Below are 27,222 nucleotides of genomic sequence, written 5' to 3'. Positions count from 1 at the left end.
GGAGGAGAGGTCAGGGATCAAGGATAGGAGGCGATATAGGAGTTAGGTTCAAGTACATTGTCATTCAACTGCATACGTGTGCACCGCCAAACGAGACAATATTCCTCCAGATCAAGTTGTACAGCACAGTACAGCTTTAGCTCACACACAACGCAAAATAAAATTACCACAAATAAATTAACAAGTAATAAAGTGCATTTATGATGCAAGTTGGAAAGTGAACAGTGTAACGCTACTGGCTCTTCATACATGATGAGTGCTGGGTTGTGGCAAAGAGGTCAGTAGTCTTATCCCCTTGTGGAAGAAGCTGTTTCCCATACTAACAGATCTTGTCCTAACACTACGGTACCTCCTGCTTGATGGTGGGGGGTCGGGGGGCAAAGAGATGGTTTGATGGATGGGAGGGATAATTGACAATGCTAAGGGCCCTGCATTTGCCCTCAGGGTTAAACCAGAGGCAGGGGTGGCATGGGGTCAAGGCTCAGATTGTGCCTCGTGTTGGAGGGTTGGGATCAGGGATTGTCACCAACGCCTGAGTTTGGAGCAACAATATGCATTTTCTAACTTTTAACACAAATAAGTTCTGCTCCCACCCTCTGCAGGTTTAATATCAACACCAACCCATCTCCTGCTCCTCCCATAGGTTCCCTTCAAGTAGAATTCATTCACTGCCCTTACAGTCTTGTTCTCAGCCGTTGTAATGAGTCCCAGAGATATTTCCTTCCCCATCTTTCCCATATTGTGACTCTAGATCTGCCCATACCCTTCATGTGCGGTTTTAGCTAAGATGTTTATTGAAGAGTTCAGTGGGGTTAATAGGAAGAACCTGCTTCTTCTGCTGAAGCCAACTACATTGAAGGTGACCCATAAGAGAAGTTCCTCAACACAATGGAATCTGAATTCCCTCTTTCTGAGAGGAGAATGAGAATGGGGAAGGATTAGGTGAAAAAATTTCAGAGCTGAAACAATGTCACTAAATGATAAAACCTTAGAACTCAGACTTGAATTGATTTTCTGTAGGAGCAAATCTTATGTTGACAGGCTTCCTCTGGTTTCCACATTCAGGCCAAAAGGAGGCACACATTCCCCTCTGAACTGCCCATACTGCCTCACTTTTCCACCACTTTGGGCATATCTTGCAACCAGACTCATCATAGATATGAGCTATTTTTCCCAATTATTCTCCTGGAGGGCAAGCATGGATTTAATGGGCTGAATGTTCTCCTTCAGCTCAGTAACGATGCTCTAATTTCCATTGATCAGAGGGTAATGTTTACGTGAGAACTTGTATTTGGGAGTGGGAATGGTGATGTGGAGTGTGGCAGGGAGAGGACAAACTCTCTGATGTACCCCTGCGGCAAGTATGTACATTAGACTGCTGCCAACATCAAGATTGAGAATTTCACTCTCTTTTTATTAACAATCCTTAAATACAAAATTGTTTCCAGCACCCCCATCATTTCTCACAGTGACACACAGACTAAATTTTGCAGAGACAGCAGGACAGTGGGATCAATCAAACTCGGTAAATTATTTAGGAGTGTAGTTTGGTTAAGGGCGGTGGGACTGTGGCGTCGGAAGGAAGCAGGGAATAGGGATGGTATCATTGGAGGGCGACAACAAATGTTCCAGATAGGATTAATCCTGTAAGGGGCCGGATTCTGATCGAGAATTGCTTTAGGAATATTGAAATGATTTTTCTCATGAAGTCATTATGACAAAGAAGTAGACCATTTGATACATCTGGTCAACGCTGTCTCCCTGCAGAGCGATCTAGTCAATTCCATTCCTCATCACTATCTCTGGTGTTTACCTGCAAGTTTATTTACCTCAACTGTGGGTCCAGTTTCCTTGGCCTTTGCTTCCATCACCCTAACAGGCAGCAAGCTCCGGGTCTTCATCACTCACTGCTTGACGAAGTTCTTCCTCACATTTCCTCATTATCTCTCACCTCAAATTGGTGCTCAGAAATATTCCAGAAAAGAATTACAATGCATCCCAAAACAAAACAGGGGCAAATAAGCAAATCCAAATTTACAAATCCATTTACAAAAAGACAAAGTACTTGGCAATAATTGCTCCACAGTAGTAGGAACGGGAATAGATTTAAATGATCATCCTTGTATCCAAATTGCTCCATGGCTTTGCTTCTCCCAGTATATGAAGCATCCTTCTACCTCCAAAATATCTGGAATCTCTCCCTGTTCTGATTCTGGATTCTCGGCCATCCCAGATTTGTATCACTTTGTCACTGACAACTGCCGAATACCCTACTTAAATCTCTTGGCCCTCTTCAACACACTTTTTTCCCCTGGTCATTCCTTAAATCTTGTTTCCCTGATCAAGTTTTGGTTCACAGCTCACAGCAGATTTGTAAGCAAAGCCGGTTCTCACTGATACGGGCCCTGAGAATGTCTGTACATGGTGCCTCCTAAAGTGCTAAAATAATTCTTCTCTGGTAATGCTTCTGTGAAATGCTTTTGGAAATTTTGACTACATGAAGTGCAATGTGTAAATACATTTTGTTGATATTTAGGCAGAACAAACCAGCATCTTTATCTTAGATTCACGTAAACATCCCAACTCCACCTTCTCACCTCACCCCCCTGAGCCTCACCTACTCATCTTATTTCTGCGTTTCTTCAAAAAATCGGACAGTAGCTTTTTAGCACAGACAGAAACCATTTGAACTGGCGAGAACTCAGTTTAAAAGGCGAAAACGCGGCACTCTTTCAGTAATAACCCTTTGCTGGCGCCTTTGTCAATACGGTCCCTCCAATCCTGGCGCATCCTCAGTGCTGGTCAGGCCACAGGCCTCTCAGTACTGCTCTCCTCAGAGTCACTGCCCTTCAGATAGAGATGTGCTCACTCAGCACAGCCACCCTCACCGCGGCAGAATCTCCAATGAGACCCCTCTAGTGGCATGTAGGATGTCCTCAGCAGTACCCCCCCACCTCAGGTAGAACAGTTCACCACAGTACTGCCAGTGCACTAAACTTTTAGTGCTACTCTCACCTGTAGAATCTCACCTGCTCCCTCAACGCCAGCTCCATAGCAAAGAAAGCCCAACAGCGTCTCTACTTTCTGCGAAGGCTGAGGAAAGTCCATCTCTCACCCCTCCTCCCATCCTCATCACATTCTACAGGGGTTGTATTGAGAGCATCCTGAGCAGCTGCATCACTACCTGGTTCAGAAATTGCACCATCTCGGATCGCAAGACCCTGCAGCGGATAGTGAGGTCAGCTGAGAAGATCATCGGGATCTGTCTTCCCGCCATTACAGACATTTACACTACACGCTGCATCCGCAAAGTAAACAGCATTATGAAGGACCCCACGCACCCCTCATACAAACTCTTCTCCCTCCTGCCATCTGGGAAAAGGCACCGAAGCATTTGGGCTCTCACGACCAGACTATGTAACAGTTTCTTCCCCCAAGCCATCAGACTCCTCAATACCCAGAGTCTAGACTGACACCAACTTACTGCCCTCTACTGTGCCTATTGTCTTGTTTATTATTTATTGTAATGCCTGCACTGTTTTGTGCACTTTATGCAGTCCTGGGTAGGTCTGTAGTCTAGTGTAGTTTTCTGTGTTTTACGTAGTTCAGTGTACAAACGTTTGTAGTTTTTGTTCTGTTTCATGGAGCACATTGGTCCTGAAAAACGTTGTCTCGTTTTTACTGTGTACTGTACCAGCAGTTATGGTCGAAATGACAATAAAAAGTGACGTGACTTGACTTGACTCTGACACTACTCCCTCAGTACTGCCTCTCAGATGATGTATCACTTCCTTCATGCTGCTTTTCTGATCGTCTGATATTCCCTCTTCAAATATGTGGTGGCACCTCAATCCTGCCCCACTGAACCTCCGTACTACCCTCTGACAATGAGATGCACTGGAGTGGCATCTGAGATTGAAAGCACGAGACCCCTACCATGTGAACTCTGACACCAAGAGAAGAGGGCAGCGACCAAAGATCATTAATTGAACAACAGTTGCCAGTGGAGCACTTGCTTAAACTCGGAACTTGCAGCTACTTGGCTTTCCTTCATCCAAGAAGCTGCTTCGCAGGAAAATAAATTTAATTCCATTATAACCAAGGACAAAAGATTAGCTGCTGCCACTGACGGCTGGCAGATGGTTCGTGCTCCAGATGTCACCTTACTGCGGATTTTAATGGAGTTAGTATAAATTGATGCTAATTTACATTGAATTATAAGGGCATTGAACTGATAAATGAGCTCCTTAAAGAACACTTGCAAAGTGTATTCTCCATAGCAGTTGATCATCTGAGTCGGTACGCAACGTGAGTGAGGAAGAGTTGGTTTAGTCTGTGGGGGAATAAGATTTGCAGAGAGTGGGTCCGCTGGAACTCCGAGTTTTGGGCGTTGGGGTCAGGAACAAGTTATGAGCAGAGAATGGAGAAACTGGGATTGTTCTCCTAACAACACACGCAGAAATGTGAGAGGAACTCTGCAGGTCAGGCAGCTTCTGTGGAGGGGAATGAACAGTCGAAGTTTCACGTCAAAACCCTTCATCAGCACTGGAAAGGAAGGGTGAAGGAGCCGGCGTAGGAAGATGCAAGGGAGATGAAGATGGCAGATGATGGGTGAAGGCAGGTGAGGGGGAATGTAAGTAGGTGGGGATGGGAGGATGGAGTGAAAAGCTGGGATGTGATAGGTGGAAAAGGCAAAGGGCTAAAGAAAAAGGAATCTGAAAGGAGAGGAGAGTGGACAAGGGAAAGGGGATGGGGCACCAGAGGAAAGTGAGAGGAAGATAAAGGGTAAGAGGGGAGCCAGGATGGAGAATGAAAAAAGAATGAAGGGGGAGGGGGAGAAATATTGCCTCCCTAGAAACTGGATACTTTTACAACACTATGGGTTTTAAAAAAAGATAAACTGTTACCACTGACTAGAAGGTCCATAACCAGAGGATCCTGATGGCAGGTAATAGGCAAAAAAAGGACAGCGAGAATCTTTTCACATAGCAAGTTGCTTGATCCTGAATATACAGGGTAGTGGAAGCAGGTTCCACTGTAAGGGAATTGATTAAATATGGTCAGGGATGAAATTGAGAGGTTACGAGGCAAGAGATCAGAGCCACCTGGAGAGTTAGTATGGGTGCGACAGGCTGGTAACCTTTCGCAATCTGTCACGTGGTGATTTTCCATAGGAAGTTATTGATTTGATAATTTAATGAGAACTCCTGATAAATTTGGCAGACAGTATTCACACCCCCGTGAAAGACATGACACTGCATCCTCACAACTGATTCTGTATGTTTACATGAATTATGAATCCGCTTACAAGGTGTCAGCTGGGTACAAATGCAGGCAATGGATTTAGCGAAATATCCCCACAGGCTTTCTTACCCCACCTCCCACTCCCAACTTCTCCCTCTGCCAAAATGTGTTCACTTTTCAATGGGCAACCGTGGGCCATTAGAACCAACCGATCGCATTGCTTAGACATGTTTCATCCTGGATAGCAACAAAAATTCCATTGCAAACAGATCTTACAGCCGGCTTGTGTACAGCATAACTCCGCATACAGCATTCAGGTAATTTAATCATTTCCTTAACAGAGGCAGGGTTGGTTGTGGTGGTGTCTCTACCAGTGCCACTCTCCTGCAGGGTTTTCCCTATGACAGTGCAGCCAACCCTGAGTGTTTCGTCCATTCACTCTCTCTCTCTCTGGAAATCTAGTCCTTGAGTTTAATCGGCTTGAGTGCATTGGCTTATTGGCGGCTGGTGGGGCTGAGTGGCCACAGTCGTGTCGCGGACTCGGCCTCAAGCCGCTGTGTCGCCCGTTGCCAGCTGCTCAGGGGAAGGAGTCAGAGCTGGACCCTCCACAGGAGTGCTGGAGGCTTGTGGCGTGGCGCCTATTGCTGGAATTGGTGCTACTCCCCCTAGTGTTCACTCAACAGAAGACAAGTCCTATTGTGTTCGACTGCTGACTGCTGCAACATTAATGGACTCAGGAACTTGGACGATTTTTTTTGGTGTGACTGTATTTTACTGCTATCTTATATGTGCTGTCTGTGCCTTGTCCTGTGTGTGACTGTTCGTACTGTGTTTTGCACCTTAGTCCCAGAGTAATGCTGTTTCGTGTGGCTGTATTCATGAGTGGTTGAATGACAATTAAGCTTGAATTTGAGTCAGTATTTTAAAGGTTTAATCCCCATTCCTGAGACTTGAATTTATTTTGCGGTGTTAACGCCCCAAAGCACTTGAAATCCATCTACCTAACTGAGGCCAATTTATTATTTAGGTTGGATGTAAAATGTCCCATGTTAGGGTGTGAGTTCTCCATGTTCTGGCCAATATTTGCACCTTGCCCAGTTAATCACCTTATAAACCACATTACGTGGTTAACAAACGATGAGATTCAGAAGTGCTTGTCAGCTATGACGCTCCCTACAATATAACAATGGCCATTCTTAAAAGTCGTCCGCACTTTGGCATGCGCTGAGATAGTGAAAGGTGTTATACAAATGGGAGCTCTTTGCACTACTTTGTCTTCAAGAGGCAACAGAGGACAACGCATTCGGGTGTAGGGAAGAGCAGGAACAGAGCTTGGACCCAGAGGGTTGTGGAAATCCAGCCTTGCCTCTCATTTTCGAGGCTGCACTATGTTTCCGCAGATGACAAGGCGCAATGATTTCGCCTGCCCGGGTTATCCCTCCTGCGACTCTCAGTTCCTGCAATGCAGCCAAATATAGCGGCAGTGACGCTTTTCTTCGCTCGAGGATTTCTCACAGGAATCCGCTACTGAGTTGCTGTGCTTCACATGTCTCTGAGATTTGTAGTGACTCAGCGAGATTCACACTGACTCACACACACGCTGCTCACAACCTGCTCGGTCAAGAGGGGTCCGAAAATATTGGATGGGGATGATGGAAAACCTGGTGTGGATTCCCGTAGGGAAATTCACGCAGAGTCTCTCGGCGATCCAGGAAGCCGCCGAAGCTTTGTTATAATGGAGGAAGCACAACGAGTTCACGCTCAGCGTGATTCCCCAAGAAGCAAAGCAGTAGTGAGCAGTTAACTGCTTAGGAGGATAAATATTAGCCAGAACATGGTGGAAATGCAAATTTAAGTTTACTGCTATAGGCAAGCATACAGAAGTTATGAATGTTAAGGGTAGGAAGAATGATCTTTTCGCAGCAGTACCACGGTGCACTATAAATGTGGGAAACATAAGTTAACGTGAAATTCAATTAATGTACATTAAACATAACCTACATGACAAATTAAATATAAGAATGTTAGTGCATATTGAGAGAAAAAGAAATATATTCCAAGGGACTGTCAGAGCGTTTCAGATTTTTGTTCCAAAGATTGATGGCATTGGGGAAGATGCTGTTGTTGAACCTTGAGGTGTGAGTCTCCAGTCTCCCAGCGCCTTTCAGAATGGAGATCTCTTACCATGGGAGAGATGGAGCCTCGCCTAAAAACCACCTGCTTCTTGTTATCCTGTTGCCTTCATATGAGCCAGGCGGTGCTGATATGGAGGTGAAAACATTCCAATACCTAGAGTAACACCCTGCACAAAGGAAAATGGTTCTGGGTTTTGGAGATCGATCATCCTCGCCCTGGGACGCCACTATGGAGGTTCTTCATTGCACTGGACACCAAAATCTTCGACTGCTTCAACAGGGGGTCAAAGTGGGAAAGTTAGCTGATGACGTGCTGTACAATTCTCTGTCCTATGACTGTGCGATGTTCATTTCTCCTCACAACTCAGCAGCACGTGAAGTATGGTGGTCGAGAGGACCTAGATGACGTCCAGGAGTGAGCTAATATGCGGTGAACGGCGTTGCCCACAAAAGTGTCAGGCAGTGATCATCGCCAACAAGAGGCAGTCTAACCACTTGCTCTTGATATCAAATGGCACAAGCGTGCTGATTGTCCCATCAGTAACATCACTACTGACCAGAGCCTCAACCGGACCAGCCCGAGGTTACACGAGGCAGTCAGAGTATGGGCATCCTCCGGAGGCCCAGCTACGAGACATAGGTCAGGAGTGTGACTGAACAGTTTTTATTTTCCTGGATAAGTCTAACAACCCAGAAGGAGCTCAGCACCCTCCAGGACAAAGCAGCCTGCTTGGGTACCCCTCCAGGCAGCACCACTGATTTCCTCTACCATGGTCCCACAGTGACGGCAGCGAGTGCCAAATTCTTCCCTGTGCCACTCTGGTCTCATTTCCCAAACCATATCTGCTGCCATCAAAAAGGCGAAGAACAATAAGGGCACAGGAACACCACTACCTTCCCTTCCAAGTGGTACACGACCCTGACTTGGTCTGTATAATCGCAAATCTTTTCACTGGGTCTGAATCCTGGTATGCTCTATCCACTCTGTGATGGAAAGATGGGAGTGATTTAAGAAGACACATCGCCACCAACTCCTCATGGGCAATAAATGCCAGCCTTGCTGGCATTGATCAGATGTGGTAAAGTGAATTAATAAAAATGAGACCAGTTACCTTAAGCATATGCTCAACACAGGGCCTAAAGTTCACACAGATGAAGGAATTTCATAGAATTGACAAACACAAGGTCTGTTCTTCACTACTGGAAGGAGTCCATGTTGTTCTTACGTTGAAGTGGTTTACAAGTGTTCAATGGTGGACTGCTGCAATCGTCAGTCACAATGACGGGAATAAGATTTTCCAGAGCAGTTGTTGTTACTGTTGGATTAGAAAATGCACCATTGGTTATTGAATGCTTCTTTGTAATTGGGTCTGGATATAAAAGTAGTATTGACGATCAGTTCCACATTAGAGAGAGTAGGCTCCAAGCTCTGTGCATCCATGCCAGCTCCTCCATGATTCTTGCTACTGAATATTGGCTTCCTGACAGCCTTTGCAATGTGCAAATCATTTAATTGTACATATGCCTCAGCCCTTAAAAGCTGCCTTTTAAAAATCCTCATCTGTTCTCTGGGATGGCGTTTGTGTATGGCCTCACCCTCTCAAGCAGGCAACAGGTCACCTAGACCATAAGATAATAAGACACAGGAGCAGAATTAGGCCATTCTGTCCATCGAGACTACTCCATCATTACAGCATGGCTGATCCCGGATCCCAAACAACGGCATACACCTGCCTTCTCGCCATATCCTTTGATGCCCTGACCAATCAAAAAACCAACGACATCTGCTTTAAGTATACCCACGGACTTGGCCTCCACTGCAGTCTGTGGCAGAACATTCCACAGATCCAATCCTCTCTGGCTAAAAAATTCCTCCTTACCTCTGTTCTAAAAGTTTGCCCCTCAATTTTGAGGCTGTGCCCTCTAGTTCTGGATACCCCTGCCATCAGAAACATCCTCCCCACATCCACCTTATCTTGTCCTTGTGCCAAGATTTCCAACGTATGTAGAAGTCATTTTCCTTTCCTTTGAAGTCCTGGTGTTGGTGTCTGAGCTGATGTCCACAAGTGTCAAGTTGTGTGACCCTGTGGCTGTCTTCTTTTCCTGTAGTCCTGGTCTTGGAGGTCTGGAGTGAAGAAAAGCACAGGGATTTGGTTGGGAGGGGGAGTAAGGAACAGAGCAGAGTGGGGAGGTTGCTTATACTGTCCGTAGCTTGTAGCTCAGAAGCAAAATGGGAGGTGGGCTCAAAGAGGAGGATCAGTAAAAGGATGCAGTCATTTCAGATCACTAGTGCCAAGTACCCATCATATGGAGATCCAACCAAAATACTTCTTGTTTTGGAACTCTGGTATTCAGTCACTTCACTTGCTAGGACTGCAGAAAGATACTATGTCCTGCTATGGGGGTGGGGGGATGTGAGGTGAGGACAAGCAGGTACATCTGTCTCCCCCGCTCCTCTAAGTGTGTGTCTACGGGAGCGAGGGCTTCTTCCTGCTTCCACCATCAGTGGAGCCATTTCCCCCTCCTGCTGTGCTCATTTCCACAGTTTCTCGGAGCAGCTTTGCCCTTAGAATGCCCGACAGCCTCTGCATCTGCCAGTCTCCTCTTTAAGAGGAGCGAGCTATTGCTAGCCTAATAATGATGTAACTAATTAGCATTGCAGTTGGAACTGGCTGCATGCTAAAATTGTTGAAAGGAGCACAGCACAAAGTTGGTGATTACCTACACTCCAAATACCGAGCAGAGTCTAATCACGCATTGTGAACCCCATACCTGCCCATTTTTGGAGGCTATTGATTTGGCTGTCAAACCTCATGAGGTCACTTTTTATCCAGCAGGGTCACTCATTTTGTTTCCTCTGCTCTGTTTGTGTGTTATTTATGCCTCTGTCCCTTACTGGCTTTCCTTAACTGCTGCAGTGTGGCTATTTTAGCCGTATTTGTTGGATCATCAGTTTCCCCAGGCAATGAGTCTGCTGCACCAAGCTTTCTCAGGTGACCTCCCTTCCAAATACTGACGTGAACTGAGTTCTCAACCGGAGTGCGAGGAGAACGCTAATGCATTGGCCCCCAAGAAGGTGACGAGGCTCTGCCTTCTGGAAGTGCATCGAGGTAGTACAAGGGAAGGAAAAAACAGAAGGCAGAATAATTTTATTCTTTTCAGTTTTATTTAGAGATATAGCGTGTTAACAGGCTCTTCTGCCCCAGTGTGCCTGTGCAGCCCAGTTAAACCCACGTGACCAATTAACTTGCTTACTAACGTTCAGAATGTTGGGGGGAAACCCACACGGTCACGGGGGGGAACGTACAAAGTCCTTACAGTCAGTGATGGGAATTGAATCCGGGTCGCTAGCGCGGTGGTAGTGTTATATTAACTGTTACTCTACCGTCCGGCACCCACTCCCTGGAAATGTTGCTCCCTGTGTGGCGAAGGGCTCTCTGTAGCGCTGTTAGTGAACGGATTCCAGTATCTTAACCCAGTGATGATGCCGAAATGGTAATATGTTTCCAAGTCAGGTAGCACAAAGGAGAACGTGTGGATAATGATATTCTCTTGTGTCTGGTGCCCTTGTTTTTCCTGCTGGTGATCGTCGCACGATCGAAAAGGGCTATCAGAAAAGCCTAGGTAGGCATTTGCAATGTATTTTGTAGGTGGTGCACACTGTGGCCACGTTGCACTGCCGATGGAGTTAATAAAGACGCTTCTCCATGACGTTCATCTTCATTTTTCAGCTGGATGCGAAAGGGTTAAAACTTGACATCTTGTAGTTTACACTGCTGAAGGGTATCACATAGCAGGAGAAAGAAATTATTCCAAAGTGCTAAGGCTTTCAATCCATCTTGTTGGACAGATAAATGTTTTTAAGATATGTTTCTATTTTAATTCAGCCCTGGCTTTTTATGGTCTTGGCTGAGAGGAGAAAGGAGACTTTACCCAACGGGATGGGTATGCTATATTTAGTCATGGTCCATGCTGACTATCAAAGGCAATGGTAAGTCTGAAGGCTAAAAAAAGGCTTAAATTATTCATTTTTAAGTTAGCGATTACACCAAATGCAAGAACCAGATAGCTGGGAAATCCAACAGCTTCAATGGGCCAAGAAACCTCCAATTACACAATGAAATATACTTCTTTCCGATTAAATCCAGTGTGCTGTAACCCATTCAGCTCCATTGCAAACACTTCTCAGGGATCTTTTGCTTGACAGTTTACCTTGGCCTACATCCCTGGCTTTGTTAAATTAGCTGCTTCCCTCATTTCATCTTCTGGTTGTTGGATCTTACTCTGCATAAGAACAGCTGCCATATTTACCATTACAGCACGGTCATTCTTTGGCTATGAAGACCTTTGGGTCATCCAGGGGTAGTAGGAAGATCTATTTAATTGATTCTTTTTAATCTAGAATGGACTGTTGTGAGGAAAATTACCTGTGAGTGATTGATTTTATTTAAACAGGGAAACCAAGACAGAGTATCAAGGTAGAAAGTCTTAGATCATATAAAGCATGTATCAAATAAACAGGCTATTCAGCCCTCCAACTTCATACTAGTGCTTCTTCTCTGTATATGTCATCTTCCACCCCTTCTTATTTCTCCCATTAAATCCACTGTTCACCTCTCTCTCTCTCTCTCATGCATTTATTCAGTTTCTCCTTAAAACAATCACTGCTGTTTGCCTCTACTAATCTCTATGGAAACACATTGCACATTCTCCCCACTCTGGGGAAAGCAGTTTATCTTTTTTTTGCAGGATTTTTTAGAGGCTGTCTTATATCTACATCTCTACATCAACCCCCATCAAATCTTTTGATAAAATTCTTTAACAGGTTAGCCCTCTTTTCTGTGTAAAAGAGACACCAGTTTTTTTTTTCAGATTTTCCTAAACACAAGAGATTCTGCAGATGCTGGAAATTTTGAGTAGCACACACAAAATGCAGGAGGAACTCATCAAGTCAGGCAGCATCTACAGAGGAAAATAAAGAGTCGATTTTTGGGGGGCCAAGACCTTCAGGATCTCCAGCATTTTGTCTGTGTTACCTGCCCACACCCTGCCCACACAGAAAGTATTGACCCAGTGCTGAATGACAACTGTAGAACCATCTCTGTGTTGTTAGCAGACACCAACAGAATCAACAAACTCATTCGTAAGGCCAGTGATGTTGTGGGGGTGGAACTGGACTCTCTGACGGTGGTGTCTGAAAAGAGGATGCTGTCCAAGTTGCATGCCATCTTGGACAATGTCTCCCATCTACTCCATAATGTACTGGTTAGGCACAGGAGTACATTCAGCCAGAGACTCATTCCACCGAGATGCAACACTGAGCGTCATAGGAAGTCATTCCTGCCTGTGGCCATCAAACTTTACAACTCCTCCCTCGGAGTGTCAGACACCCTGAGCCAATAGGCTGGTCCTGGACTTATTTCCACTTGGAATAATTTACTTATTATTATTTAATTATTTATGGTTTTATATTGCTATATTTCTACACTATTCTTGGTTGGTGCGACTGTAACGAAACCCAATTTCCCCTCGGGATCAATAAAGTATGTCTGTCTGTCTGTTACAGATTTTCCTGACAGTTACCCTTCCAATAGATGAAGTCAAGGCTGAAGCAATAAGATCCAGGCGTTCGCAAATTGAGAATGGGGGAAAAGGAGGGGCACATCCACCCATTGCTCAAACTCTTGCTGTGTGTTACCCAGTTCAGAATGGGTTTGTTTAGCGTGGGAGCACCCTGCCCACACAGAAAGGATTGACCCAGTGCTGAATGAACTGTAGAACCATCCCTGTCTGAGATGAGCTTGTGTGCCCTCAGTAGAACAGCACCACCAGACATTCAAAGAGTCCTAGTCAGGTAAGGAGACAGGGAAAGGTGGAGGATGCCAAACACTCATTACATGACTATCCCACTGCAGAGCAATACCTGAACTACAGGAGCTTCCTCATTACAATGGAGGTAGCCAGCGTCACTGTCACAACCGCCCGAGGGGAGTTATGGCAGCTGTGACTTGCAGAACTTGACAGAGGGGCCAGCATTAACAATGTGGCCCAAGCAGCTTCCTGTAGGACAAATGGACCTCAAGGTACTTGCTTACTGAGATAGTAAATTTACTTTCAACTTTGAAAGGAGAAATGGATACAAGGAAGACGCTACACAACCTTAAACCACCAAAATGGCCACTCAAAACCCTTAATGGTGCAATGATATCATGTTACAATGTCTGAAACCCACAAGTGCAACAAGGGCCATGTGGTGAAATATCTTTTAGTTTGTCCACTGCTTGAAGAAACCCATAAGACCCATAAGAAACCCACACAGTTCAAGATCCTGTTGAGCACAGCTCTTAAGGTTTGCAATGACACCTTCAATGGGAAGATTCCATAATATAAGTGGAAGGGCAGGTAAAGAAGTGGTTACAATATTATCTTTGTGAAGGGTGCGCTCTCTTCTGTAGTGACTCCCAGTTTAATGTTGGTCAGAAGAAGCCCATGTAGAGGTGGATGAAGAACTCCAAATTTGGAGATGATGAGAATTATTTGAGTGAAAGACCTCCGTTTCAATGTGGGGAGAAGGTAGAGAGTGGGATTTATAAATTTACAGTGTAGCCAAGTTCAGAAGATCAGTAACCATAGTGATATTGATGAAACTGAGGAAAGCAATGGAGAGCAACTTGGGAGGAGGAGAGATAACCCCTTAGATAAGGCAGCAGTGTCAGAAACTGGTTTGAGGCAGCATGCAAGGTCCGGGAACAGCATTTAAATCTTGATTTGTTCCAAGCTTTATGGAGAATTCAGTGTTGTGGAGGGAACGAGATGTCTTTGTTGGAAAAAAGAATTCAGTTTCTCATTAATCTGGTTAAACCCACCATGTAAATGGAGAGACCCAGGTTCAACTCCGTCACTACCGGTAGGAAGTTTTCTCATTCTCCCCATGATGCGTGTGCTCCCCCCAGTTCTCTGGTTGCCTCCCACATTCCAAAGACGTACAGGTTAGTAAATTAATTGGCCACATGGTGTAATTGGGGCTGCGCGGGCTCGTTTGGCCGGAAGGGTCTGTTACAGTGCTGTATCTCTAAATAAATAAATACAAGGAATTTTGACATTACTTAAAGACATGCTGGGCATTCTCTTTCCTGTTTCTCTTCTTTAATATTTCAACAATGACAGATAATCTGACCATTTATTTAATTGTTATAAATTAGAGCTTGCTGTGATGAGATTGGTTGCCAGGACTGTGATCTCCTTCCAATAAAGTGACAGCATTCATCCCCTTGTTAAGAACTCAGACGTTTCTGAGGAGCAAGGTACAAATACAAATTCATACGGCTTCTGAAGGGTAAGCAAACACCGATCGCCCTTGGTTCTCTCTCCTTGAATTATGTTCGATTGTGTTAAGCCAGCATTTCTCTTAAGTATATAAAGGAGACATGATCATGTAAGTGGATAGTTACTTCCACAACACAATACGGCAGCAGGAGATCACCTGCTGAGATGCTATCAGTTGCCCTAATGTTTCAACAACCCCCATTTAGTTACTGAATGTTCTTAATGCTGTCCAGGGCTGGTCTTGTGTTCCCGGCACTTCTCAGATGTCCCTATAGCCCAAATTACTGATGTGTCCTAATAGTGTGAGCTGGAGTGCACTGATATCACTTTTATGTTGGAGCTGGAACACTGTGAGTTTAAAGTTATTATGGTAACAGAGCATTGTTAGACCATAAAAAAAATGAATGCTGGAAATCTGAAATAAAAACAATTTTTAATATCCTTAGTGAGTTAGCTAGCTCCGCTGAGAAAGGAAAGAAAGTTAATCTTCCAATTTGATGTCAAACCTCACTTAGAGTATTTTAATGGGTTCTGATGTTCAAGGAAATCCAGAAATCTGCAGATGCTTGAAATCTGAAACAAAAATTGCTTGAAAAACTCAGCAGGCCAGGCAACATCTGTCGAAGTAGAAACAATCCACACTTTTGGATCTATGAATAGCTTTTGTTTCTGATTTGCAATGGTACAGATTCAAGTTTCATGCCAGGCAATTTGGGCTGAATGTCATATGCTGGACAGGAGTGAGGGTTCCACTGCTGGAGTTTCCCTCTTGGATGGGAAGATAAATTATTAGGCATAATGTCATTATTTATGAAAGGCAGAGGGATTCTCCCAGTTTTCTGTGCCAATATTTATCCCTCAAGCTCAAGACCAGAATGGATTTTCTGGTGAATATTACTGTGCTATTTTATAAATCTTGCATGCACAAATTGATTGCTTTTCATTGGCAGTGGAAGGTTTCAAGATGTAGATTTAAAAATGGAACTTCCTTCTAAGGTTAACAGCAGCTGCTGCGTGCACAGTTCTGTTTGGTTCAGAGACAGGGAGGTATTTTTTCTCATTGTCTGACCAAACTATCAACTTTCATTTCTAAAAGTGTAAAGAGGCCTTACAAAAAAAGCCTGCTGCAACAAAACCAAGTTTATAATTAACTTAGAGATGCAGCACAGTAACAGGTCCTTTCGACCCAAAGAGTTTGTGCCGCCCAATTACAGCCATGTGACCAATTAACCTACTGCCCTGTACACCTTTGGAATGTGGAGGAAACCCATGCAACCATGGGGAAAACATTCAAACTCCTTACAGACAGTTGTGGGAATTGAACCTGGGTCACTGGAGCTGAAATAGCATTACACTACCACTACGTTACTGTTCCACCCAAGCGACATCAAAGCAAGAGCATCTACAAGGACTGTTTTAACCTACTTTCAGCCTGACACCTTGCATCCCTCCCTGCCTGTTTAATTAGTGGCTGGGCTGGGCTAAGACGTTTCACTTTCTGCGAACGATGTTGAAAGGAGTCGTTTTTAAAGCTGATAGGGTTGGGTGGGCCACAGTGGCAGCACACAGCTACTTGAGTTAGATTCGGACCTCCAGTGCTGCTTGTGTGGAGTTTGCATGGGCCACCTAAGTTGCCCTTGTTGGTGCTTTGGTTTCCTCCCACGTCCACAAGGCATGCTAGTTGTTTGGGTCATTGGCCAAATAATCCCATGGATAGGTGGCTGGTGGGACAATTACTGGGCATTTATGAATGAATAGCTGACACAGAAGGAAGTGGGGAATGGCATGATGGGGTTGCTCTGAGAGATAGCATAAACTCAGTGGGCTGAATGTCCTCCCTCCATATTGGAAGAATATGTGAGGTTGCAAGGAATCTTGTTCCTTCAGCTGAGGGGGCGTTGAAGAGACTTCATATAAATAGATCAAGGCTGCTGGACTATTTAAAAAATGGTGGACGGCCATCTGGTCATGATGTATTCAATCACCTGTCCCTGGAATCCATCCAGTAACCTTGAACAGGGTATTCTAAGACCCCAGGATGTAATAGAAACTATCTGGCACAAGCTTAACAAGCTTCTGTTACACTATTCTATCTGTTTTAGTTTCTGTTCACAACCCGTTTTAAATAAATCGGTTAACGTTATGAGTCTGGGACAGCAAGTAGAAATGTTTGCTGAAATAGTTGTAAAATATCTCGTGTCACTTAACTATCCAAATAACTCGAGGCTCTCTCTATGAGCAATGGATAACATAGCAAGCCCATTACTGAATAATAATAGGGAGAATATGAGTCTTAAAGTTTCGATTCATTTCAGAGGTTTGAAGATGCCAGTAAAAGTGAATGTGCAACTGTTGTAAAATTTCAAGTGGCTGTCTAACAAAGAGAAGGAAATTTGCATTCTGTACTTAGTCAGGCCTCTGACTGAATCCCTTTCAACTTTTTTGGCTCTTAATTTAGCAAATCATGTATAAAAGGAAAGGACAGCCTGTTCAATAACACCTATGACCTAAGAAAGAATTTAAATCAGATTGTGCTAATTTACTCCTAGATTAGATGGCTATCTGTTTGACCATGGGATTAAAGGCTGAAATTGATCATTAAATATTCAGCATGATTTTTGCTGTGCATATAGTTGATTAAGAGCAATAACAGTGGATTATGAGGTTTAGTGGAGCTCCTGCTATGATGGGGTATGAAAACCAAAACATTCTTTGGAAACCTTGACTAGACACTGTTGGGTGGAAATTGGTTGAGTGATTCTCCCCGAGTAAAAGTGGAGCTGGATGGCTAGAGAATATAAATTGCCAGTTCTTGTTTAATTTGGAGGTTTAAACATGCAAACTGCACTGTCTCTGCCACTGCTATCCAAACGCCTTAGACAGAGCCCCACAAAAGTTTCCATCTTCATGAGGACCTGTCTTCCCAAGGTTAGAGGGTGAATCTAGAACTCTTTCCTAATTTTGATTCTTTGTGTCAATCAAACAATTCTTTGTGAATCCCAAATCTCTTCCATTTTTATACTTTTATAACTAAAATTGTTTAAAGCACTGTTTTACATAGATCACATTTTTAATGTCACCATGAAGCTTTCTCTGTGTTGTCTCTTCTTATATTATTATGGTGATTAATGTTTGACTCCTGGCCATTCCAGGCCAGTATTGAAGGACTGGTGACCACAAATGGCCAATTTTAAAAGAAGTAAATGGGTCCTTCAGGGAAGCTAATCTTTTCTCTTGTTCTGATGTATCGGTTTTGCATGACTGTGTAGAGTTATCCCCAAGTATTATGTTAATAGAATTAATGATATGATATTATATTTGGCCTATGGAAGACTATGAACTGCATGTTTTCTCATCAGCTGACTGTGGCTGTGGGTAAAGCTATTAATGCAGAGTCAGAAGATGATGGCATCAGGCTTTCTACTGGAAAGTTAACGGCCGTACCCAGACCGTTCCCAATGCAGTAGCAAAAGGTACTTGCTATCGAAGCTGCCATCTTTTGGAAGCGATCTTAGTTACATTCCCAAAGAGACATGAACGATCTTCTTTTGAAGAAGAAGAGATCCTTCTCCCTGGTGCCAGCAAATATTTATCCCCTAGTGCGCAACATTAGAGCTATTATCTAGTCATCTTCACATTGCTGCTTGAGGGAGTTTTCTGTGCACAAACTATCTGCATTAAGTACCACAGTGGAAGTTCATAGCGAATTTTGAATACTCTGGTTGCAAAGTTGATTCATTAATGATTTCCCCAAGGAAACCAGATGGATACATGATGGGGGAACAGATTTGCAGGACACAGACAGAGAGCTACGTAATCAGATAGTCCTTTCTCAAGCTAAATGAGCCAAGTGAACTCTTTCTGTGCAGTATCGATCTGTGATTTTCAATTACTCTATTTTGCAGCAATCCGCATGATAGCAAAACGTTATAGTGATCTCCTTTGTAGGGGATTACAGTTCAGCTGAGGTGTTATTGTCAAAACATAATGAGGTGCAGCATGGGTACTTGCTCTCTGAATGATGTAATTATTGACATCCTGACACAGAGAATGATTTAATAATCACTGCTAATGCCAACATCAATATAGTTCACCAGCAACATCATGCCAGGGCACAACACTGGTATCTGGCTCATTGTTCACAAACTGGAGGAAACTTGCCCTCAGATGAAGAATTTAGATCTTGAAGATTATATTCCTACTAATTAGATATCACTGGCAAGAATAATTCTTTGGATAATGAAGCATGCTCAATGTAAATCAGTTAGAATTTTTAAAATGAGCTCTTAGAACTTTCACCAAAGACACCTTATCAATGAATTTGGATGCACAAACTTTCCCAGGGAGAGATCTGAGTTCTGCTCAGAGTAATAAATGCCAGTGCCAGAGATCAACATATAATTAAGCCTCTATTCTGATAAGTCTCAATTATGACCAAAGACAGCAGATTAACGCTCTCCAAAATCACACTTCTAGGGAGGTAATCCCAGCCCTTCATTTTTCTCATTAAACGCACCATGGTGAGAAATGCCGAGACTATGAAATGCAAAGGTTCATTGTGTTCATGGCTCATATCTGGGGTTTTCACCAGTCTAGTGATTAACTTACTACACCCAGGAAGCCTGGACTATTGACCTGATGGCATAAATCCAAATCCCACGATGGGGGTTAGGAATGTAGATTCAGGTAATTAACTACATCTTGTATTCAAAAAACTAACATTGATTACAATGACGAGGAAAAGATTGGATTGTTGCTACAAACCCAACAGTTTCTGTGTTGTCTTTCAGGAAAGAAATCTACATATTGATGGGTCCTGGTCTTTTCATAACTTCAGGCTCACTTTAACTGCTCTCTGAAGTTGGTGAGCAAGCCTCTGATTGGGGGGGGGGGGGCAAGTTTGAATGGACAGCAAATGTTAGGTTTTCTAGTGACATCCTCACCCACAGTAAGAAACAAAATATTTTTTTTTACTTTTTGGAGAGTTCCGCAACACAATGTCCTATATTGTGACTCTGTCCATTGGAAAGGAGATGGTGAAGTGGAATAAACTTATCCAAATCAAAGTCCAATTGCAATGACAGGAACCCATTCATGACCAATGCCATCATACCCTGCCCAACTCATATCCCAGCTCCATGTGTAATAGCAGCAGCCTTGCCCAACTAGAGTTTATCAGGCCCACCAATTCCTAGAATAACTGAGAACATGAGCTACTAGCTTTCAAAACAGCATAATGTAATAGTTAGGGTAATTGATGATCAAATCTCCTCTCTTAATCTTCATACCATTTTATTAAATTGTAAGAATGTACAGCACGTTAAGCAGCTGTTCAGCCCATCAATCCCATGCCAACCAAAAATGGTTTTTGTTACTTACATCTCCCAGTTTTAAAGGCTCATTCAGAGGGAGTTAAAATGCAGTGAGAGTTTCTGTTCCTACTATTCTTTGTGTATGTTTCTCTCAACTCCTTCTCTAATCATCCCAGCAATTAATTTCTCTTCCTGAATTTAAATTATCATAATAAATTCTGAACAACAGTTGTCCCAGCACTGATCCCTGTGGAATAAACACTCCATCTTCTCCCTGTGTGTGTTCTTCCTATTCACGCTGTCCAGGTGTCTCATAACTTTCATACGCTTCAATGAAATCCCTCAGTTCCTTTTGTTCCAATGGTTAAAACCCGGGGTTCACATTACCCTGTTTCTCCTCTGATTCTTCAGGGAAGTCGTTATAAGGTTGTTATTCTGTCCCTCTGTGATCTTGATTGCTTTTTATGTCCTTTATTTCCTTTTGATCATCTCCTCGAGTTGTACACCTCCATCAATATGATGGCCCCTTTTTTGTTTCTCTATCAAGTCAAGTCAAGTCAACTTTTATTGTCATTTTGACCATAACTGCTGGTACAGTGCATAGTAAAAATGAGACAACGTTTTTCAGGATCATGGTGTTACATGACACAAAAACAGTGCAGGCATTACAATAAATAATAAACAGGACAGTAGGGCAAGGTGTCAGTCCAGGCTTTGGGTATTGAGGAGTCCAGAGTTTGGGTATCCAATCCACATGATCCTATCGGTTGATCTTTCAGCTTCAGAGCAGGAAGCAGAGAGCAGGAGTCAAGATGTAACAATTCACAATGGAAGGTAGGTACAATGTTCCATAAGGATTAATTCAAGCCATGGCTGTTCACAATTTACAGCGGTGATGTACACCTTGGAAAAGAAAAATGCAGATTAGTAGGACTTTCAATATTGTGCAAGATGGAAGCACATTATAAAGGGCCATTAATAATATTGCAGAATGGGCAAATAATTGGCAAGTGAAGTTCAATTGTAAGGATATTACATTTTTGTAGGGAGATTGATGAGGTTGCTTACTACTTGGGCAATGCAAGTCAGGTATAAAATTAAAGGAATATACCCTAGTTTGTATAAATACACTGGTCACTAAAAATTGTACCCCAACTTTTATAGGAAGGTCATAGAAAAATAAACCTAGCACTAAGGGTTATTTCTAGAAGGATAGATAAGTATGGGTGTTATCCTACACCAGTGTCAATTCTTGGTCAGCCTACATTTAGGAACATTGCCTACAGTTCTGGTTACTTTTCTAAAAAGGATCTGGAGGCACTGGAGATGGTGCAGAGAATATTTTCACAGGTGAGTTGTAATATAGGTATGTTTAAAGGGAGGCAAGACAAGTACACACAGAGAGGGAGACATATAGCTCAGTGATTGATTTGGATGAGCAAAGACAAGAGACCTGAGTGGTGTATAAATGTTGATATGGATTAGCTGGTTAAGCAGAAATATCCAGTTTCTGAGCTAGCTCTCCATCTGTGTAATGTCATCCTTCCTCACGTTGCTACATACCCCCAATCCCTCAACTTGTATGTAATCAGGAATGTAGGCCAATTATCAACTGTAGCTGCTGTTCATCGACTATAACTCAGTATATAATACCATCATTCCCACGATCCTGATTGAGATGTTGCAGAACCTGGGCCTCTGTACCTCCCTCTGCAATTGGATCCTCAACTTCCTAACTGGAAGACCACAATCTGTGCAGATTGGTGATAACATATCCTCCTCACTGACTATCAACACTGGCGCACCTCAGGGGTGTGTGCTTAGCCCACTGCTCTACTCTCTATATACATATAACTGTGTGGCTAGGCGTAGCTCAAATACCATCTATAAATTTGCTGACAATACAACCATTGTTGGTAGAATCTCAGGTGGTGACGAGAGGACATACAGGAGTGAGATATGCCAACTAGTGGAATGGTGCTACAGCAACAACCTGGCACTCAACGTCAGTAAGATGAAAGAGCTGATTGTGGAATTCGGGAAGGGTAAGATGAAGGAACACACACCAATCCTCATAGAGGGATCAGAAGTGGAGAGAGTGAGCAGTTTCAAGTTCCTAGGTGTCAAGATCTCTGAGGATCTAACCTGGTCCCAACATATCGATGTAGTTATAAAGAAGGCAAGACAGCGGCTATACTTTATTAGGAGTTTAAGGAGATTTGGCATGTCAACAAATACACTCAAAAACTTGTATAGTTGTACTGTGGAGAGCATGCTGACAGGCTGCATCACTGTCTGGTATGGAGGGGCTACTGCACAGGACTGAAAGAAGCTGCAGAAGGTTGTAAATCTAGTCAGCTCCATCTTGGGTACTAGCCTACAAAGTACCCAGGACATCTTCAGGGAGCGGTGTCTCAGAAAGACAGCATCCATTATTAAGGACCCCCAGCACCCAGGGAATGCCCTTTTCTCACTGTTACCATCAGGTAAGAGGTACAGAAGCCTGAAGCCACACACTCAGCAATTCAGGAACAGCTTCTTCCCCTCTGCCATCCGATTCCTAAATGGACATTGAATCTTTGGACACTACCTCACTTTTTTTTAATATACAGTATTTCAGTTTTTGCACATTTTTCATCTATTCAATATACATAATTGATTAACTTGTTTGTTTGTTTGTTTGTTTATTTATTTATTTTCTCTCTCTGCAGGATTATGTACTGCATTGAACTGCTGCTGCTAAATTAAGAAATTTCATGTCACACGCTGGTGATCATAAACCTGATTCTGATTCTGATTATTCAACCATGGTTTTGTAAATTTCACTGTGAAATACCCCTCCTACATATGTGCCCTCACTGCATTGCATTAATTCCCCAGCCATAATTCATTGAAATAAATATAACTAAGCACTGTTTCCTTTTTCCAGTCATTGCTTCATGTGCTTTCTATCGGGATTGTTCTCCGCATGTCCAGCACTTTGAGGACAATTTTGCTTCATTGATATGGATGGAGCAACATTCTTCCATTCTTCTCTGTCTAACCATAACTGCGGTATCAGCTACAGCTGTCTTCACTTCATGTTCACTATGTTTCCTGTTAGCGTTCCCCAAAGATCTATTCCTGTCCACTTCAACATCATTTTTCATGTGTCCTAATGATACCTTCTCATGACACCTTGCTCCAAAGCTCAATACCTCACTTTTCACATTGTCTAACATCCGCGACTGGATGAGCAGAATTTTCGTCCAACTGGAAATTCCAAAGATGCCTTAAATCCCTGTTGCAATCCGTTACCTAGTCATTGACTCCAACACTTCCCTCCCCACTATCTGAACCTCACCATCTGCTGCCAACCTTGATGCTATACTATATATCACCATGAAAGTGTCAGCCATCCATCCATTCCCAAACCCTCAACAAGCCTGGCAGCTTTGACCTTCTTAGCATCCATGAATTGCACCTTCATCTTGAGCTGGAACCTCATCGATGCCTTTATTAACTCTACAATGGGCTCCATTTTCTGGTGGCAGCAAGCCATCATCCTTACATTGAGCTCATTAGATCCTACTGTCTATATCTAAACTCTTACCCAATCGAACATTACCCCACACGTTCACTCAGCCCTTTGGCATGGGATCCTGGATTGCTTTAATTTTAAAATTCTCAGCCTTCTTTAGAAAGTCTTCGATGACATCATTTCTGTCAATGTCCGGCCTGAAATCCTTCAAGAACGGCAGACTTCTCTAATTCTTGCTTCTTGACAGATCCAGTTTAACCCTTTCACTGCTGACTCCTGTGTCAGGCCTGGAGCTCTGGAATTCCCTCCCCAAATCTCCACCTTGTACCGGCTTAAGATGCACCTTGAAATCTATTTACCCAAACCATATAACCATATAAACCATACAACAATCACAGCACGGAAACAGGCCATTCCGGCCCTCCTAGTCCGTGCCGAACTCTTAATCTCACCTAGTCCCACCTACCCGCACTCAGCCCATAACCCTCCACTCCTTTCCTATCCATATACCTATCCAATTTTACCTTAAAAACATTTGGTTATCTGCTCTGTGGTCAGGCTTTCTTACCAATAGCATTTCTGGAGGGTTCCCAGGGCATTGTATTCTGCGAAAAGGTCCGGACAGTTACGGGTTATTGCTGGAACTGAGGAAATTAAGTAAGATTAAACTGACATAGGAGCAGGATTTGGCCATTTGGCTCAATGAATTTGCTCCACCATTCCATCATGGTTGATTTACAATTCCTCCAAACCTCATTCTCCTATAACATTTGGCACCCTCACTAATCGAGAAACTATCAGCCTCCACTTTAAAGATATCCAATGTCTTAGCCTCCATAGTCATCTGTGACAATGAATTCCACAGATTCACCAGCCTCTGGCTAAAGAAATTCCTCCTCTACTCTCTTCTAAAGTTGAAGCATTCAAAATTATGGAAGTTTTTAACAGATGCATAAAGTAAAGCCGCAAAGATAGTTGATGGCCATTAAACATGTACTGATGATCATTGAGAAATGTCAGATATAGAGATATGAGCATATTGTGTTACCAAATTGACAGTGAGGAACTTAACTGCTTGAATTTCAGGGTTTTAAGATGGAGCAAGGTGTCAAAAAGGCTAGAGAGGGATTAAATGATGGGAAGTGAATTGTTCTTAAGCAGTTCCTTGGAATTGAAGGAGAACTGCCCCACTTCTGTTCTGTGGCTCCAGCACGTGTGATGGGGCCAGTATCAGAACCACTGATTGTGCCAGGCAGGGATGAGAGGATGTGTGGTTTGTAAGGGGGTCCATTCATTAGCATATTTACTCTGGGCTCTTGCCACGGGGACTCCAGCCTGCTGACAGCATGGTGAATGAGCTTCTTCTCTCACGGTCATGGGCTAGGAATTCCCTCAAATCGGAGGCACGAGAGAAATGCAGACGCTGGGAATCTGGAGCAACCAAATGAAGGAACTCAACGGGCTGAATAACATTGGCGGGGGGCAGGGGGACACAAATTGCTGGTGTTTCATACGACTAAGATGTTCTAGTGTAAGATTATGTTGATAATCCCCCCCCCCCCCCAGAGACGTTGCTCAACCCACCGCACATTGTTTACTGCTCCTGCCAGCGAGGGGGTTAATGGTACCTCTACAGTGCTTTCTTGTACTGCCCAAGTCTCAGAAGCGTGCAGGAGCGCAGGACTCACCGCTGCCTAGTTAAACCACGAGCTTTAAACCACATTTGAGACCTTGATCTTCAAGCACCATTTTCCTCATAGTGAAATCAATGGTGAATGTCATCTTTGAGGTCTGAGAAGATTGTGTTCTGCAGCAACCCGTTCTGAATACCTTCAACTGGAATGAAATCTCTCAACCGGCAAACCAATGTGACAACTCTCTTATTTTTTTTAATCTAGGGTTTGGAGCGATTCCAGAGCTGCTTCTCCGAGACTGTCCATCCTCTTGACGCTGGCCGCAGAGCAGATCGCGTCTGCTCCAGATTCAGGGCACCGGCTCGTTGCCCCATCCCAGACCAGGATGTAGGATACAGGCGCTGGAGATGAGTGTGCTTTAGTACCTTATCCGGGCTCCGCTAAACTCTTCTTCCCCATACCAGGCTGGTTTAGTTTACGGCTTTGCAAATTGGTGATCCTTTTGAGGCTGTTATAGATACCAACCCTGAGTGTGAAACTATAATATAATTGGATTGCGGGTTAAAATTTAATCCTGGGATGATCGCTTCATTTATTGCTTCCCTGGCGCTAGTTCTCCCACTCCGCAGGGTAATACTATGGACTGTCTGATTGAGCGCTAGTCAGCAAGTGGCCCCTTTAATATTTTGGGGGTAGGGGAGGGGGTTTGTTTAAAGGTAACGTCATGCGAGTTGTTTTGGTCCGGGCGGCCAATGAGACCGGCAGCCTGGGCCGTGGGAGCCCGAGTGTGGCGCAGGTCCCGGGCGCGCTGCAGTGCGCAGCCGGCGGAGTCATGGAGCGTGCGGGGGATCGGGGCGCAGCGGGGCCGGGTCGGGGGAGCGGAGCGCAGCCTCAGCACCAGCACCACTGCAACTGTCAGCACAAGAACCAGGGTCTGCACAGGACACTGCTGGCACGGCAACCAGAACCAGTCCGGAGAATACCAGGTAAGGAGTCTCCTCGCAGACAGTGAGAGAGGGGGGAGAGCGTGAGGCAATCAGTGATAGAGAGAGAGAGAGGGAGAGACATTCATGCATACACCGAGATAGACAGAAAGAGAGAGAGGGAGAAAGAGAGAGATGGATTGAGGAAACAGGGAGTCACGCAAACGGGCAGAGAAAGAAACGTTTTAAAACCTAAGGATGGAGAACACTCAAGGCATATGTATGGATGGAGAGAGAGAGAGAGAGAGAGAGAGAGAGAGAGAGAGGAGGAGAGAGAGAGAGGAGAGAGAGAGGAGAGAGAGAGAAGAGAGAGAGAGAGAGAGAGAGAGAGAGAGAGAGAGAGAGAGAGAGAGAGAGAGAGAGAGAGAGAGAGAGAGAGAGAGAGAGAGAGAGAGAGAGAGAGAGAAACGCGCGTACACACACACACACACACACACACACACACACACACACACAGGTGAGGCAAGAGAAGGAAAAGGGACACGCACGCTGTTCTGAGGACACTCTTGTCTTCTTCCTATCCTTTCCACTCAACCATCTCTGAATGTTTATAAGTGTTTATCGCGGGACCTCTGGTGCCTGCACCCGGCAATTCCGCAGAGCACGCGGAATCAATGCCCGGGAACACCGGCTGCTTGCCCCCGGGCTCGGTTAAGCAGCCGAGGCCTGCTTGCGGATGTCGCTGGACACTCTGTTCTCTGCGAAGAATGCGAGTCTGTAAACCCATTCTGTTGGAAGGAGAGGCGGGCGGTGTGATATCGCACTGCTGCTCCCCTGTGCGTCACTGTGTGAGTGAGTTTGTGCGTGTGTGTCTGTGAGTGTGTGCCTGGGTGTTCAGTCCCTGTGTCTCTGTCGCGCTGCTTGTCAGTTTCAGCGGGTTTGTGTATGTCTCCCTGTCTGTCTGATAGTGTGTGTGTGTGTTCATCTGTCCGCCTCTTTCCCTCTATATTTGTCTTTATATCTCTCCTCTACGAATCCACCCCCCCCCCCCCACACACACACACAAACATCACTCTGGATATGTGAGCGAGTGTGTGCCTGCATGTGTTTAGGGGGCGTGAGAGTCTC

At 44.2% G+C, this 27,222-nt stretch overlaps 1 protein-coding gene and 1 long non-coding RNA gene across 3 annotated transcripts in view; one reads left to right on the top strand and one right to left on the bottom strand.

The window, feature by feature from the left end:
* Positions 1 to 19,984: 19,984 nt before the first annotated feature.
* LOC140740355 (uncharacterized) lies at positions 19,985 to 25,822 on the bottom strand. The gene is made up of 2 exons (XR_012101831.1): positions 25,226 to 25,822; positions 19,985 to 20,920 (listed from the first exon to the last, which is right to left on the bottom strand). It is a non-coding gene; the product is annotated as an uncharacterized lncRNA (long non-coding RNA).
* A 184-nt stretch (positions 25,823 to 26,006) lies between these two features.
* Positions 26,007 to 27,222, top strand: part of LOC140739888 (small conductance calcium-activated potassium channel protein 2-like) — a 117,006-nt gene continuing 115,790 nt past the window's right edge. The window contains exon 1 of one of the 2 annotated variants that reach the window (XM_073068525.1): positions 26,007 to 26,157. The gene's annotated coding sequence lies outside the window, so the exon portion shown is untranslated. The remainder of the gene's footprint in view (positions 26,158 to 27,222) is intronic. The other variant, XM_073068523.1, reaches the window with a different exon arrangement.

The sequence above is a fragment of the Hemitrygon akajei genome, chromosome 16 (assembly GCF_048418815.1).
Source record: "Hemitrygon akajei chromosome 16, sHemAka1.3, whole genome shotgun sequence".
NCBI lineage: Eukaryota > Metazoa > Chordata > Chondrichthyes > Myliobatiformes > Dasyatidae > Hemitrygon > Hemitrygon akajei.
This window is presented reverse-complemented; position numbering and strand designations above follow the sequence as displayed.